Genomic DNA, 12,979 nt, shown 5'->3' with positions numbered 1-12,979 from the left:
AGCAGCAGCAGCAGCAGCAATGAATATTTGTCAAACAACATAGATCCAAGACACCCCGTCCTCCTCCTCCCCCCCCCCCCCAGAAGCGAAGCAAAGCAAAGCAAAGCAAAGCCAAACCAAACCCTCCCCCCCATCCAACAAGCACCCAGAGCAGCCAAGCTTCGCCGTAAGGTACTTCTTCTTAGTTTTAAAAGAAAGAAGCAATCACTTTGAACACCGCTCAGCTCTGTCATTTCAGCTGCCGGAGAGACAGGGGGACACCATATTTCTGGGGTGGCTTTCTACATCTCCCCTACCTGCTGGCACTCTCTTTTTCTGACCTCCACTGACACCTGCTGCTGCTGCTGCTGCTGCTGCATAAAAAGGGAGAGGTGCCCTGTCCTGCTGGCAAACGTGACACTTTGGCCCTTACCAGCATGGCTGTTTACCTGGCATTTGCATAAATATAGAAGCAAGCTAACACTGTCTGCTGCTCCATGGATAGAGATAGATAGATAGATAGATAGATAGATAGATAGATAGATAGATAGATAGATAGATAGATAGATAGATAGAGATTGTTTTTTGCACAGCTCAGCAGATAGTCTGCAATCTGTTGCTTTTAAATGCTGCTCTTTGTTACTTTGGAGCCTAGAAACTCTAGAACGTACTGTACACTCCCTTTGTGATATCATCACAGGGGGTTGTCTGGCTACAGAGACCCAGACATACCATGTAGAACTAGGGTGGGGAGGGGGTGAAATAAAAACCCCATATCATATCCTGCAAGCAAGGACCGTCCATTTTTTCAAATCCAGATTTGATTGTAAATGTGCTGTTTTTTTCATAAATATATATATACAGTACACAGTATTTGTTTCCCTATTTCCCAATCCACCTGTGAACTTATTCCTAAACGTCTGTGCAGGTACATCATTGTCATTTGTCCCTGTTTGAGATGTTGCTAGCTGGCTATTTATTGTACATGGTGCTCCTTTTTGCCAGCAGTTATTGACCATGCCCAAAGCCCAAGCAGTGGGAATAGCAGCAGCTTGTCTGAACAAACACCTGTTTCTGTTTTTTGTAACCATCCAAAAACAGGGGAGAGCGCGCACGCAGTCCCCCACTACCAGAAATTGTGCAGTCGAGTTTCCCGCATGTGGGGAAATCGCAGAGGTCAGCTAGCTCCAAGTGCAATGAGCTAGCCTCGCCCTGGGAGAGCCACCTGCTGGAGCATGGCTTAAAACTCCCCTGCCAGGTAAGTATGAGTTGCAATGGCGCGCTGGGGGCAACTAGCCCTGTCCCAGGACAACTGTCACCCTTGTGGAGAGAGCAGCTTGGTCATTGGTGCAGCAAGCAACACAGTACCTGAGGCCTAGTATCTGAGCCGCTGCAGCCAGCACCTGCAGCAAGGAGCAGCCTAGGCCATTCCATGCAAACATTTGTGCTGCAGCAGCAGCAGCAGCAGCAGCAGCAGCAGCAGCAGCAATGAATATTTGTCAAACAACATAGATCCAAGACACCCCGTCCTCCTCCCCCCCCCCCCAGAAGCGAAGCAAAGCAAAGCAAAGCAAAGCAAAGCAAAGCAAAGCAAAGCAAAGCAAAGCAAAGCAAAGCCAAACCAAACCCTCCCCCCCATCCAACAAGCACCCAGAGCAGCCAAGCTTCGCCGTAAGGTACTTCTTCTTAGTTTTAAAAGAAAGAAGCAATCACTTTGAACACCGCTCAGCTCTGTCATTTCAGCTGCCGGAGAGACAGGGGGACACCATATTTCTGGGGTGGCTTTCTACATCTCCCCTACCTGCTGGCACTCTCTTTTTCTGACCTCCACTGACACCTGCTGCTGCTGCTGCTGCTGCATAAAAAGGGAGAGGTGCCCTGTCCTGCTGGCAAACGTGACACTTTGGCCCTTACCAGCATGGCTGTTTACCTGGCATTTGCATAAATATAGAAGCAAGCTAACACTGTCTGCTGCTCCATGGATAGAGATAGATAGATAGATAGATAGATAGATAGATAGATAGATAGATAGATAGATAGAGATTGTTTTTTGCACAGCTCAGCAGATAGTCTGCAATCTGTTGCTTTTAAATGCTGCTCTTTGTTACTTTGGAGCCTAGAAACTCTAGAACGTACTGTACACTCCCTTTGTGATATCATCACAGGGGGTTGTCTGGCTACAGAGACCCAGACATACCATGTAGAACTAGGGTGGGGAGGGGGTGAAATAAAAACCCCATATCATATCCTGCAAGCAAGGACCGTCCATTTTTTCAAATCCAGATTTGATTGTAAATGTGCTGTTTTTTTCATAAATATATATATACAGTACACAGTATTTGTTTCCCTATTTCCCAATCCACCTGTGAACTTATTCCTAAACGTCTGTGCAGGTACATCATTGTCATTTGTCCCTGTTTGAGATGTTGCTAGCTGGCTATTTATTGTACATGGTGCTCCTTTTTGCCAGCAGTTATTGACCATGCCCAAAGCCCAAGCAGTGGGAATAGCAGCAGCTTGTCTGAACAAACACCTGTTTCTGTTTTTTGTAACCATCCAAAAACAGGGGAGAGCGCGCACGCAGTCCCCCACTACCAGAAATTGTGCAGTCGAGTTTCCCGCATGTGGGGAAATCGCAGAGGTCAGCTAGCTCCAAGTGCAATGAGCTAGCCTCGCCCTGGGAGAGCCACCTGCTGGAGCATGGCTTAAAACTCCCCTGCCAGGTAAGTATGAGTTGCAATGGCGCGCTGGGGGCAACTAGCCCTGTCCCAGGACAACTGTCACCCTTGTGGAGAGAGCAGCTTGGTCATTGGTGCAGCAAGCAACACAGTACCTGAGGCCTAGTATCTGAGCCGCTGCAGCCAGCACCTGCAGCAAGGAGCAGCCTAGGCCATTCCATGCAAACATTTGTGCAGCAGCAGCAGCAGCAGCAGCAGCAGCAGCAGCAGCAGCAGCAGCAGCAGCAGCAGCAATGAATATTTGTCAAACAACATAGATCCAAGACACCCCGTCCTCCTCCCCCCCCCCCCAGAAGCGAAGCAAAGCAAAGCAAAGCAAAGCCAAACCAAACCCTCCCCCCCATCCAACAAGCACCCAGAGCAGCCAAGCTTCGCCGTAAGGTACTTCTTCTTGGTTTTAAAAGAAAGAAGCAATCACTTTGAACACCGCTCAGCTCTGTCATTTCAGCTGCCGGAGAGACAGGGGGACACCATATTTCTGGGGTGGCTTTCTACATCTCCCCTACCTGCTGGCACTCTCTTTTTCTGACCTCCACTGACACCTGCTGCTGCTGCTGCTGCTGCATAAAAAGGGAGAGGTGCCCTGTCCTGCTGGCAAACGTGACACTTTGGCCCTTACCAGCATGGCTGTTTACCTGGCATTTGCATAAATATAGAAGCAAGCTAACACTGTCTGCTGCTCCATGGATAGAGATAGATAGATAGATAGATAGATAGATAGATAGATAGATAGATAGATAGATAGATAGAGATTGTTTTTTGCACAGCTCAGCAGATAGTCTGCAATCTGTTGCTTTTAAATGCTGCTCTTTGTTACTTTGGAGCCTAGAAACTCTAGAACGTACTGTACACTCCCTTTGTGATATCATCACAGGGGGTTGTCTGGCTACAGAGACCCAGACATACCATGTAGAACTAGGGTGGGGAGGGGGTGAAATAAAAACCCCATATCATATCCTGCAAGCAAGGACCGTCCATTTTTTCAAATCCAGATTTGATTGTAAATGTGCTGTTTTTTTCATAAATATATATATACAGTACACAGTATTTGTTTCCCTATTTCCCAATCCACCTGTGAACTTATTCCTAAACGTCTGTGCAGGTACATCATTGTCATTTGTCCCTGTTTGAGATGTTGCTAGCTGGCTATTTATTGTACATGGTGCTCCTTTTTGCCAGCAGTTATTGACCATGCCCAAAGCCCAAGCAGTGGGAATAGCAGCAGCTTGTCTGAACAAACACCTGTTTCTGTTTTTTGTAACCATCCAAAAACAGGGGAGAGCGCGCACGCAGTCCCCCACTACCAGAAATTGTGCAGTCGAGTTTCCCGCATGTGGGGAAATCGCAGAGGTCAGCTAGCTCCAAGTGCAATGAGCTAGCCTCGCCCTGGGAGAGCCACCTGCTGGAGCATGGCTTAAAACTCCCCTGCCAGGTAAGTATGAGTTGCAATGGCGCGCTGGGGGCAACTAGCCCTGTCCCAGGACAACTGTCACCCTTGTGGAGAGAGCAGCTTGGTCATTGGTGCAGCAAGCAACACAGTACCTGAGGCCTAGTATCTGAGCCGCTGCAGCCAGCACCTGCAGCAAGGAGCAGCCTAGGCCATTCCATGCAAACATTTGTGCAGCAGCAGCAGCAGCAGCAGCAGCAGCAGCAGCAGCAGCAGCAGCAGCAGCAGCAGCAGCAGCAGCAGCAGCAATGAATATTTGTCAAACAACATAGATCCAAGACACCCCGTCCTCCTCCCCCCCCCCCCAGAAGCGAAGCAAAGCAAAGCAAAGCAAAGCCAAACCAAACCCTCCCCCCATCCAACAAGCACCCAGAGCAGCCAAGCTTCGCCGTAAGGTACTTCTTCTTAGTTTTAAAAGAAAGAAGCAATCACTTTGAACACCGCTCAGCTCTGTCATTTCAGCTGCCGGAGAGACAGGGGGACACCATATTTCTGGGGTGGCTTTCTACATCTCCCCTACCTGCTGGCACTCTCTTTTTCTGACCTCCACTGACACCTGCTGCTGCTGCTGCTGCTGCTGCATAAAAAGGGAGAGGTGCCCTGTCCTGCTGGCAAACGTGACACTTTGGCCCTTACCAGCATGGCTGTTTACCTGGCATTTGCATAAATATAGAAGCAAGCTAACACTGTCTGCTGCTCCATGGATAGAGATAGATAGATAGATAGATAGATAGATAGATAGATAGATAGATAGAGATTGTTTTTTGCACAGCTCAGCAGATAGTCTGCAATCTGTTGCTTTTAAATGCTGCTCTTTGTTACTTTGGAGCCTAGAAACTCTAGAACGTACTGTACACTCCCTTTGTGATATCATCACAGGGGGTTGTCTGGCTACAGAGACCCAGACATACCATGTAGAACTAGGGTGGGGAGGGGGTGAAATAAAAACCCCATATCATATCCTGCAAGCAAGGACCGTCCATTTTTTCAAATCCAGATTTGATTGTAAATGTGCTGTTTTTTTCATAAATATATATATACAGTACACAGTATTTGTTTCCCTATTTCCCAATCCACCTGTGAACTTATTCCTAAACGTCTGTGCAGGTACATCATTGTCATTTGTCCCTGTTTGAGATGTTGCTAGCTGGCTATTTATTGTACATGGTGCTCCTTTTTGCCAGCAGTTATTGACCATGCCCAAAGCCCAAGCAGTGGGAATAGCAGCAGCTTGTCTGAACAAACACCTGTTTCTGTTTTTTGTAACCATCCAAAAACAGGGGAGAGCGCGCACGCAGTCCCCCACTACCAGAAATTGTGCAGTCGAGTTTCCCGCATGTGGGGAAATCGCAGAGGTCAGCTAGCTCCAAGTGCAATGAGCTAGCCTCGCCCTGGGAGAGCCACCTGCTGGAGCATGGCTTAAAACTCCCCTGCCAGGTAAGTATGAGTTGCAATGGCGCGCTGGGGGCAACTAGCCCTGTCCCAGGACAACTGTCACCCTTGTGGAGAGAGCAGCTTGGTCATTGGTGCAGCAAGCAACACAGTACCTGAGGCCTAGTATCTGAGCCGCTGCAGCCAGCACCTGCAGCAAGGAGCAGCCTAGGCCATTCCATGCAAACATTTGTGCAGCAGCAGCAGCAGCAGCAGCAGCAGCAGCAGCAGCAGCAGCAGCAGCAGCAGCAGCAATGAATATTTGTCAAACAACATAGATCCAAGACACCCCGTCCTCCTCCCCCCCCCCCCAGAAGCGAAGCAAAGCAAAGCAAAGCAAAGCCAAACCAAACCCTCCCCCCCATCCAACAAGCACCCAGAGCAGCCAAGCTTCGCCGTAAGGTACTTCTTCTTAGTTTTAAAAGAAAGAAGCAATCACTTTGAACACCGCTCAGCTCTGTCATTTCAGCTGCCGGAGAGACAGGGGGACACCATATTTCTGGGGTGGCTTTCTACATCTCCCCTACCTGCTGGCACTCTCTTTTTCTGACCTCCACTGACACCTGCTGCTGCTGCTGCTGCTGCTGCATAAAAAGGGAGAGGTGCCCTGTCCTGCTGGCAAACGTGACACTTTGGCCCTTACCAGCATGGCTGTTTACCTGGCATTTGCATAAATATAGAAGCAAGCTAACACTGTCTGCTGCTCCATGGATAGAGATAGATAGATAGATAGATAGATAGATAGATAGATAGATAGATAGAGATTGTTTTTTGCACAGCTCAGCAGATAGTCTGCAATCTGTTGCTTTTAAATGCTGCTCTTTGTTACTTTGGAGCCTAGAAACTCTAGAACGTACTGTACACTCCCTTTGTGATATCATCACAGGGGGTTGTCTGGCTACAGAGACCCAGACATACCATGTAGAACTAGGGTGGGGAGGGGGTGAAATAAAAACCCCATATCATATCCTGCAAGCAAGGACCGTCCATTTTTTCAAATCCAGATTTGATTGTAAATGTGCTGTTTTTTTCATAAATATATATATACAGTACACAGTATTTGTTTCCCTATTTCCCAATCCACCTGTGAACTTATTCCTAAACGTCTGTGCAGGTACATCATTGTCATTTGTCCCTGTTTGAGATGTTGCTAGCTGGCTATTTATTGTACATGGTGCTCCTTTTTGCCAGCAGTTATTGACCATGCCCAAAGCCCAAGCAGTGGGAATAGCAGCAGCTTGTCTGAACAAACACCTGTTTCTGTTTTTTGTAACCATCCAAAAACAGGGGAGAGCGCGCACGCAGTCCCCCACTACCAGAAATTGTGCAGTCGAGTTTCCCGCATGTGGGGAAATCGCAGAGGTCAGCTAGCTCCAAGTGCAATGAGCTAGCCTCGCCCTGGGAGAGCCACCTGCTGGAGCATGGCTTAAAACTCCCCTGCCAGGTAAGTATGAGTTGCAATGGCGCGCTGGGGGCAACTAGCCCTGTCCCAGGACAACTGTCACCCTTGTGGAGAGAGCAGCTTGGTCATTGGTGCAGCAAGCAACACAGTACCTGAGGCCTAGTATCTGAGCCGCTGCAGCCAGCACCTGCAGCAAGGAGCAGCCTAGGCCATTCCATGCAAACATTTGTGCAGCAGCAGCAGCAGCAGCAGCAGCAGCAGCAGCAGCAGCAGCAGCAGCAGCAGCAGCAGCAGCAGCAATGAATATTTGTCAAACAACATAGATCCAAGACACCCCGTCCTCCTCCCCCCCCCCCCAGAAGCGAAGCAAAGCAAAGCAAAGCAAAGCAAAGCCAAACCAAACCCTCCCCCCCATCCAACAAGCACCCAGAGCAGCCAAGCTTCGCCGTAAGGTACTTCTTCTTAGTTTTAAAAGAAAGAAGCAATCACTTTGAACACCGCTCAGCTCTGTCATTTCAGCTGCCGGAGAGACAGGGGGACACCATATTTCTGGGGTGGCTTTCTACATCTCCCCTACCTGCTGGCACTCTCTTTTTCTGACCTCCACTGACACCTGCTGCTGCTGCTGCTGCTGCTGCATAAAAAGGGAGAGGTGCCCTGTCCTGCTGGCAAACGTGACACTTTGGCCCTTACCAGCATGGCTGTTTACCTGGCATTTGCATAAATATAGAAGCAAGCTAACACTGTCTGCTGCTCCATGGATAGAGATAGATAGATAGATAGATAGATAGATAGATAGATAGATAGAGATTGTTTTTTGCACAGCTCAGCAGATAGTCTGCAATCTGTTGCTTTTAAATGCTGCTCTTTGTTACTTTGGAGCCTAGAAACTCTAGAACGTACTGTACACTCCCTTTGTGATATCATCACAGGGGGTTGTCTGGCTACAGAGACCCAGACATACCATGTAGAACTAGGGTGGGGAGGGGGTGAAATAAAAACCCCATATCATATCCTGCAAGCAAGGACCGTCCATTTTTTCAAATCCAGATTTGATTGTAAATGTGCTGTTTTTTTCATAAATATATATATACAGTACACCGTATTTGTTTCCCTATTTCCCAATCCACCTGTGAACTTATTCCTAAACGTCTGTGCAGGTACATCATTGTCATTTGTCCCTGTTTGAGATGTTGCTAGCTGGCTATTTATTGTACATGGTGCTCCTTTTTGCCAGCAGTTATTGACCATGCCCAAAGCCCAAGCAGTGGGAATAGCAGCAGCTTGTCTGAACAAACACCTGTTTCTGTTTTTTGTAACCATCCAAAAACAGGGGAGAGCGCGCACGCAGTCCCCCACTACCAGAAATTGTGCAGTCGAGTTTCCCGCATGTGGGGAAATCGCAGAGGTCAGCTAGCTCCAAGTGCAATGAGCTAGCCTCGCCCTGGGAGAGCCACCTGCTGGAGCATGGCTTAAAACTCCCCTGCCAGGTAAGTATGAGTTGCAATGGCGCGCTGGGGGCAACTAGCCCTGTCCCAGGACAACTGTCACCCTTGTGGAGAGAGCAGCTTGGTCATTGGTGCAGCAAGCAACACAGTACCTGAGGCCTAGTATCTGAGCCGCTGCAGCCAGCACCTGCAGCAAGGAGCAGCCTAGGCCATTCCATGCAAACATTTGTGCAGCAGCAGCAGCAGCAGCAGCAGCAGCAGCAGCAGCAGCAATGAATATTTGTCAAACAACATAGATCCAAGACACCCCGTCCTCCTCCCCCCCCCCCCAGAAGCGAAGCAAAGCAAAGCAAAGCAAAGCAAAGCCAAACCAAACCCTCCCCCCCATCCAACAAGCACCCAGAGCAGCCAAGCTTCGCCGTAAGGTACTTCTTCTTAGTTTTAAAAGAAAGAAGCAATCACTTTGAACACCGCTCAGCTCTGTCATTTCAGCTGCCGGAGAGACAGGGGGACACCATATTTCTGGGGTGGCTTTCTACATCTCCCCTACCTGCTGGCACTCTCTTTTTCTGACCTCCACTGACACCTGCTGCTGCTGCTGCTGCATAAAAAGGGAGAGGTGCCCTGTCCTGCTGGCAAACGTGACACTTTGGCCCTTACCAGCATGGCTGTTTACCTGGCATTTGCATAAATATAGAAGCAAGCTAACACTGTCTGCTGCTCCATGGATAGAGATAGATAGATAGATAGATAGATAGATAGATAGATAGATAGAGATTGTTTTTTGCACAGCTCAGCAGATAGTCTGCAATCTGTTGCTTTTAAATGCTGCTCTTTGTTACTTTGGAGCCTAGAAACTCTAGAACGTACTGTACACTCCCTTTGTGATATCATCACAGGGGGTTGTCTGGCTACAGAGACCCAGACATACCATGTAGAACTAGGGTGGGGAGGGGGTGAAATAAAAACCCCATATCATATCCTGCAAGCAAGGACCGTCCATTTTTTCAAATCCAGATTTGATTGTAAATGTGCTGTTTTTTTCATAAATATATATATACAGTACACAGTATTTGTTTCCCTATTTCCCAATCCACCTGTGAACTTATTCCTAAACGTCTGTGCAGGTACATCATTGTCATTTGTCCCTGTTTGAGATGTTGCTAGCTGGCTATTTATTGTACATGGTGCTCCTTTTTGCCAGCAGTTATTGACCATGCCCAAAGCCCAAGCAGTGGGAATAGCAGCAGCTTGTCTGAACAAACACCTGTTTCTGTTTTTTGTAACCATCCAAAAACAGGGGAGAGCGCGCACGCAGTCCCCCACTACCAGAAATTGTGCAGTCGAGTTTCCCGCATGTGGGGAAATCGCAGAGGTCAGCTAGCTCCAAGTGCAATGAGCTAGCCTCGCCCTGGGAGAGCCACCTGCTGGAGCATGGCTTAAAACTCCCCTGCCAGGTAAGTATGAGTTGCAATGGCGCGCTGGGGGCAACTAGCCCTGTCCCAGGACAACTGTCACCCTTGTGGAGAGAGCAGCTTGGTCATTGGTGCAGCAAGCAACACAGTACCTGAGGCCTAGTATCTGAGCCGCTGCAGCCAGCACCTGCAGCAAGGAGCAGCCTAGGCCATTCCATGCAAACATTTGTGCTGCAGCAGCAGCAGCAGCAGCAGCAGCAGCAGCAGCAGCAGCAGCAGCAGCAGCAGCAGCAATGAATATTTGTCAAACAACATAGATCCAAGACACCCCGTCCTCCTCCCCCCCCCCCCAGAAGCGAAGCAAAGCAAAGCAAAGCAAAGCAAAGCAAAGCAAAGCAAAGCCAAACCAAACCCTCCCCCCCATCCAACAAGCACCCAGAGCAGCCAAGCTTCGCCGTAAGGTACTTCTTCTTGGTTTTAAAAGAAAGAAGCAATCACTTTGAACACCGCTCAGCTCTGTCATTTCAGCTGCCGGAGAGACAGGGGGACACCATATTTCTGGGGTGGCTTTCTACATCTCCCCTACCTGCTGGCACTCTCTTTTTCTGACCTCCACTGACACCTGCTGCTGCTGCTGCTGCTGCATAAAAAGGGAGAGGTGCCCTGTCCTGCTGGCAAACGTGACACTTTGGCCCTTACCAGCATGGCTGTTTACCTGGCATTTGCATAAATATAGAAGCAAGCTAACACTGTCTGCTGCTCCATGGATAGAGATAGATAGATAGATAGATAGATAGATAGATAGATAGATAGATAGAGATTGTTTTTTGCACAGCTCAGCAGATAGTCTGCAATCTGTTGCTTTTAAATGCTGCTCTTTGTTACTTTGGAGCCTAGAAACTCTAGAACGTACTGTACACTCCCTTTGTGATATCATCACAGGGGGTTGTCTGGCTACAGAGACCCAGACATACCATGTAGAACTAGGGTGGGGAGGGGGTGAAATAAAAACCCCATATCATATCCTGCAAGCAAGGACCGTCCATTTTTTCAAATCCAGATTTGATTGTAAATGTGCTGTTTTTTTCATAAATATATATATACAGTACACAGTATTTGTTTCCCTATTTCCCAATCCACCTGTGAACTTATTCCTAAACGTCTGTGCAGGTACATCATTGTCATTTGTCCCTGTTTGAGATGTTGCTAGCTGGCTATTTATTGTACATGGTGCTCCTTTTTGCCAGCAGTTATTGACCATGCCCAAAGCCCAAGCAGTGGGAATAGCAGCAGCTTGTCTGAACAAACACCTGTTTCTGTTTTTTGTAACCATCCAAAAACAGGGGAGAGCGCGCACGCAGTCCCCCACTACCAGAAATTGTGCAGTCGAGTTTCCCGCATGTGGGGAAATCGCAGAGGTCAGCTAGCTCCAAGTGCAATGAGCTAGCCTCGCCCTGGGAGAGCCACCTGCTGGAGCATGGCTTAAAACTCCCCTGCCAGGTAAGTATGAGTTGCAATGGCGCGCTGGGGGCAACTAGCCCTGTCCCAGGACAACTGTCACCCTTGTGGAGAGAGCAGCTTGGTCATTGGTGCAGCAAGCAACACAGTACCTGAGGCCTAGTATCTGAGCCGCTGCAGCCAGCACCTGCAGCAAGGAGCAGCCTAGGCCATTCCATGCAAACATTTGTGCAGCAGCAGCAGCAGCAGCAGCAGCAGCAGCAGCAGCAGCAGCAGCAGCAGCAGCAGCAGCAGCAATGAATATTTGTCAAACAACATAGATCCAAGACACCCCGTCCTCCTCCCCCCCCCCCCAGAAGCGAAGCAAAGCAAAGCAAAGCAAAGCCAAACCAAACCCTCCCCCCATCCAACAAGCACCCAGAGCAGCCAAGCTTCGCCGTAAGGTACTTCTTCTTAGTTTTAAAAGAAAGAAGCAATCACTTTGAACACCGCTCAGCTCTGTCATTTCAGCTGCCGGAGAGACAGGGGGACACCATATTTCTGGGGTGGCTTTCTACATCTCCCCTACCTGCTGGCACTCTCTTTTTCTGACCTCCACTGACACCTGCTGCTGCTGCTGCTGCTGCTGCATAAAAAGGGAGAGGTGCCCTGTCCTGCTGGCAAACGTGACACTTTGGCCCTTACCAGCATGGCTGTTTACCTGGCATTTGCATAAATATAGAAGCAAGCTAACACTGTCTGCTGCTCCATGGATAGAGATAGATAGATAGATAGATAGATAGATAGATAGATAGATAGATAGATAGAGATTGTTTTTTGCACAGCTCAGCAGATAGTCTGCAATCTGTTGCTTTTAAATGCTGCTCTTTGTTACTTTGGAGCCTAGAAACTCTAGAACGTACTGTACACTCCCTTTGTGATATCATCACAGGGGGTTGTCTGGCTACAGAGACCCAGACATACCATGTAGAACTAGGGTGGGGAGGGGGTGAAATAAAAACCCCATATCATATCCTGCAAGCAAGGACCGTCCATTTTTTCAAATCCAGATTTGATTGTAAATGTGCTGTTTTTTTCATAAATATATATATACAGTACACAGTATTTGTTTCCCTATTTCCCAATCCACCTGTGAACTTATTCCTAAACGTCTGTGCAGGTACATCATTGTCATTTGTCCCTGTTTGAGATGTTGCTAGCTGGCTATTTATTGTACATGGTGCTCCTTTTTGCCAGCAGTTATTGACCATGCCCAAAGCCCAAGCAGTGGGAATAGCAGCAGCTTGTCTGAACAAACACCTGTTTCTGTTTTTTGTAACCATCCAAAAACAGGGGAGAGCGCGCACGCAGTCCCCCACTACCAGAAATTGTGCAGTCGAGTTTCCCGCATGTGGGGAAATCGCAGAGGTCAGCTAGCTCCAAGTGCAATGAGCTAGCCTCGCCCTGGGAGAGCCACCTGCTGGAGCATGGCTTAAAACTCCCCTGCCAGGTAAGTATGAGTTGCAATGGCGCGCTGGGGGCAACTAGCCCTGTCCCAGGACAACTGTCACCCTTGTGGAGAGAGCAGCTTGGTCATTGGTGCAGCAAGCAACACAGTACCTGAGGCCTAGTATCTGAGCCGCTGCAGCCAGCACCTGCAGCAAGGAGCAGCCTAGGCCATT

The 12,979-nt window shown here is 48.6% G+C and overlaps 9 non-coding genes across 9 annotated transcripts; all 9 read right to left on the bottom strand.

Moving 5' to 3' along the window:
* Positions 1 to 1,077: 1,077 nt before the first annotated feature.
* LOC142475037 (U1 spliceosomal RNA) lies at positions 1,078 to 1,245 on the bottom strand. The gene has a single exon (XR_012790682.1). It is a non-coding gene; the product is annotated as a U1 spliceosomal RNA (small nuclear RNA).
* A 1,297-nt stretch (positions 1,246 to 2,542) lies between these two features.
* LOC142475036 (U1 spliceosomal RNA) lies at positions 2,543 to 2,710 on the bottom strand. The gene has a single exon (XR_012790681.1). It is a non-coding gene; the product is annotated as a U1 spliceosomal RNA (small nuclear RNA).
* A 1,279-nt stretch (positions 2,711 to 3,989) lies between these two features.
* On the bottom strand, positions 3,990 to 4,157 carry LOC142475035 (U1 spliceosomal RNA). The gene has a single exon (XR_012790680.1). It is a non-coding gene; the product is annotated as a U1 spliceosomal RNA (small nuclear RNA).
* Positions 4,158 to 5,441: 1,284 nt separating this feature from the next.
* LOC142475117 (U1 spliceosomal RNA) lies at positions 5,442 to 5,609 on the bottom strand. The gene has a single exon (XR_012790761.1). It is a non-coding gene; the product is annotated as a U1 spliceosomal RNA (small nuclear RNA).
* A 1,270-nt stretch (positions 5,610 to 6,879) lies between these two features.
* Positions 6,880 to 7,047, bottom strand: LOC142475116 (U1 spliceosomal RNA). Its single transcript, XR_012790760.1, has one exon. It is a non-coding gene; the product is annotated as a U1 spliceosomal RNA (small nuclear RNA).
* A 1,280-nt stretch (positions 7,048 to 8,327) lies between these two features.
* LOC142475115 (U1 spliceosomal RNA) lies at positions 8,328 to 8,495 on the bottom strand. Its single transcript, XR_012790759.1, has one exon. It is a non-coding gene; the product is annotated as a U1 spliceosomal RNA (small nuclear RNA).
* A 1,247-nt stretch (positions 8,496 to 9,742) lies between these two features.
* Positions 9,743 to 9,910, bottom strand: LOC142475114 (U1 spliceosomal RNA). The gene has a single exon (XR_012790758.1). It is a non-coding gene; the product is annotated as a U1 spliceosomal RNA (small nuclear RNA).
* A 1,290-nt stretch (positions 9,911 to 11,200) lies between these two features.
* On the bottom strand, positions 11,201 to 11,368 carry LOC142475113 (U1 spliceosomal RNA). Its single transcript, XR_012790757.1, has one exon. It is a non-coding gene; the product is annotated as a U1 spliceosomal RNA (small nuclear RNA).
* A 1,279-nt stretch (positions 11,369 to 12,647) lies between these two features.
* Positions 12,648 to 12,815, bottom strand: LOC142475110 (U1 spliceosomal RNA). Its single transcript, XR_012790755.1, has one exon. It is a non-coding gene; the product is annotated as a U1 spliceosomal RNA (small nuclear RNA).
* Positions 12,816 to 12,979: the final 164 nt, after the last annotated feature.

The sequence above is a fragment of the Ascaphus truei genome, unplaced genomic scaffold (genome assembly GCF_040206685.1).
Source record: "Ascaphus truei isolate aAscTru1 unplaced genomic scaffold, aAscTru1.hap1 HAP1_SCAFFOLD_1069, whole genome shotgun sequence".
In the NCBI taxonomy this organism is placed as follows: domain Eukaryota; kingdom Metazoa; phylum Chordata; class Amphibia; order Anura; family Ascaphidae; genus Ascaphus; species Ascaphus truei.
This window is presented reverse-complemented; position numbering and strand designations above follow the sequence as displayed.